The following is a 2,515-nucleotide window of genomic DNA, read 5'->3' on the forward strand; positions in this document are numbered from 1 at the left end:
ACTGAATGTAATTTTTTTTTTCCAGCCCATCTTCAGACACTAAAGCAATTCTGGCATCTTCAATTGTGGACCAGTTTCCATGTTTAAGAGACAGCCATGGCACAGGATATGTAAGTTTTCACACTTCAGAGAACTAACACACAAGTACTTCAACAACTTGCACAATGGTTAGCATTAAATATCATTGTAACTATGGTGTTTGAGCTTTGAGTTGTAGGTTTAATAAAAATTTGGACATTAAAACAGAAAGGCTAACATTTAACTTTTATATTTATTTTGTTAAAAATGTTCAGGACGCCTGGTTTACCTGCGGAAGACAACACAGGCCAGCAACTGGCTTTCTGGAGGAGCGTCTCCGTAATGTAAGGAAAAGGCATCAACCAAGGAAGAAGATGCTTTCAGCCCCAGAAGCTCCACCAAAAAGACTTAAGTTTGCCTGGTACTAGCACATGGACTTTTTCCAAGCCCCTATTGTTTTGAGCAGCAATCTAAGCTCTTATCATTGCTGTGAATTACCTCACATTTTTTTCTAATTTGTGTAATACTTTTTTCCCCACAGAACCAACCATCAGTGCTGAGCGTGCCATCCAGATGACAGAATGGCTAAAAAATAACTTCTGGCCCGCAGACCAGGTTGTCCAATACATGCGGGAAACTGCAGTATATCGCGCAGGATGGATCCGCTCAAGTGGGACAATCCCAATGCAGCAGATTTTTGCAGAGTTCCCATGTTTGTTGGACACACCAGGGATGGTGAGGTTATACCTCATATTGAGATCAGTTAAATGTTAAACAATAAACTGCAATACCATGTGTAAATGTACAATTACAATCAAACTCAAAATGTCAAACTACCCAGAACATAAATTTGTAGCACCCATGAAAGGTTGAATGTAATAGTTCATTTCACTTTTACATTTGATTTGTATTTTTGTCTTTTCTGATTGTTAGATTTTGCAGGACTTTGCCGTTTTATATCCACAGTCTTGTGGAAAACTGACAGAGAACTGGAACACCTTGTTCTCATCAAAGGTCATTCGCATGGGGAAGAAGGAGGAGAGCGGTCTTCTGCCTGAGATTGAATTGCTTCCACAAGGTATTGAAGCTCAAAAGGAACATTTTCTGAACTAATTTTTTTCTCCTGTGGCTCTTTTTTGATTGTGTAGCATTTTAATCTGAGTTTTTCTTTGACAGACAAACAAGGTGACGTGGCACTGCAGCTGCTGCCAAAACTCCTCCCTGCTGTTCCCTACAGAGTTGGGCGAAAGGTGGTCAGACCCAGCAACCTTGAAGTCCAGCAAGCCTTCATTGATGTCCAGCCAGTAAGTCTATCTTCATGTCAGAATGAGTTCTTTGCTGTGTAAATGTAGTTGAAACCAGAAAAAATTGTTTTTTCTGTTTCTGAAGTTTAAAACAAATATGCTTTTTTTTCCCTCACTGTTCTCCCTGTCATTATCTGGAATTTACCAAGTCCTAATTGACATGAAATGAGAATTTTAATGTCATATAACACGAGACAGCGTTGACCAAAAATATATTTTTATATAGTATATGTAAACTTCAAACGCAAGGGTCTTTTGATAATGTATCAAACAAAAATCATATAAGAATTAGTCAAAAATTATTAGTGGGGAATGTTCCTCCTTACATTTAAATGACTAATGGCTTCCTTTCTGCTTTTTCCACACACCAGATTGGGACAAATATGATGGAATATCTTGGAACAGCAACAGAGCATCCACGTGTTCTCATGCTTGGGGACAGGTATTGTTGTTCCCAAGCATTTGTCGTCATAAATGGAACTGCTTTGGAATATCCATCTCTTTTGGGGGCTGTTGACGGCTGTTTCAAATTGTTCTTCGTTTTTGATGTGAGTTATCCGAAGTCGTGTATCCAGATTTGGGATTTTCTCCAAACTGTGATATATGAAATCCCAGGAAACGAGTCACCCCCGATAAAATTAATGAGGGCACAGTTGGAGGCCATGGAAGAATAAATGCAATTCTTCAATAACCCTTAAATAAGTTTTAAATGTTCTGATTGAAAAACCTTCTTTGTTACTATGTTACTTTTTTTTTTACATTTCCTTCAAACTCTTTTGATGAAAATATTTCTTTGTGTACACCAATAAAGTTAAAAAAGGGTGCAGATTTAATCAATTGTTTTTAACATTTTAACACAAGCTTATGTTTGCCAGACTGACAAGATGATGTAGCCCTGCAGCTGCTGCCAGTTCTCCTCCCTGCTCCACCTTACACATTTGGGAGAAGAGTTTCAGACCCATCAACCTGGAAGTTCAGATGGTTTCATTGATATCCAACCTGTAAGTCAACATTCATCTCTGAATCATGCTCCAATTGTTTGCTGTTTAAATAAGTGCATTACTAATAGCCTGTTTTTTCTGTCTTCTCTCTCCATCAGATTGGGACAAACCTGGTGGCGCATCTACAAAATGTGACAACCCGTATGTCCTCATGCAAGGAGAAGGGCAAAAATGCTAAAGTGTCATTAAAAA

General features: G+C 38.4%; 1 long non-coding RNA gene across 1 annotated transcript; it reads left to right on the plus strand.

The window, feature by feature from the left end:
• The first annotated feature begins 708 nt into the window (after window positions 1–708).
• On the plus strand, window positions 709–1,282 carry LOC107833534 (uncharacterized). The gene is made up of 3 exons (XR_001659283.1): window positions 709–753; window positions 952–1,096; window positions 1,195–1,282. It is a non-coding gene; the product is annotated as an uncharacterized LOC107833534 (long non-coding RNA).
• Window positions 1,283–2,515: the final 1,233 nt, after the last annotated feature.

Source organism: Poecilia formosa, unplaced genomic scaffold, assembly GCF_000485575.1.
Source record: "Poecilia formosa unplaced genomic scaffold, Poecilia_formosa-5.1.2 Scaffold403, whole genome shotgun sequence".
In the NCBI taxonomy this organism is placed as follows: Eukaryota; Metazoa; Chordata; class Actinopteri; order Cyprinodontiformes; family Poeciliidae; genus Poecilia; species Poecilia formosa.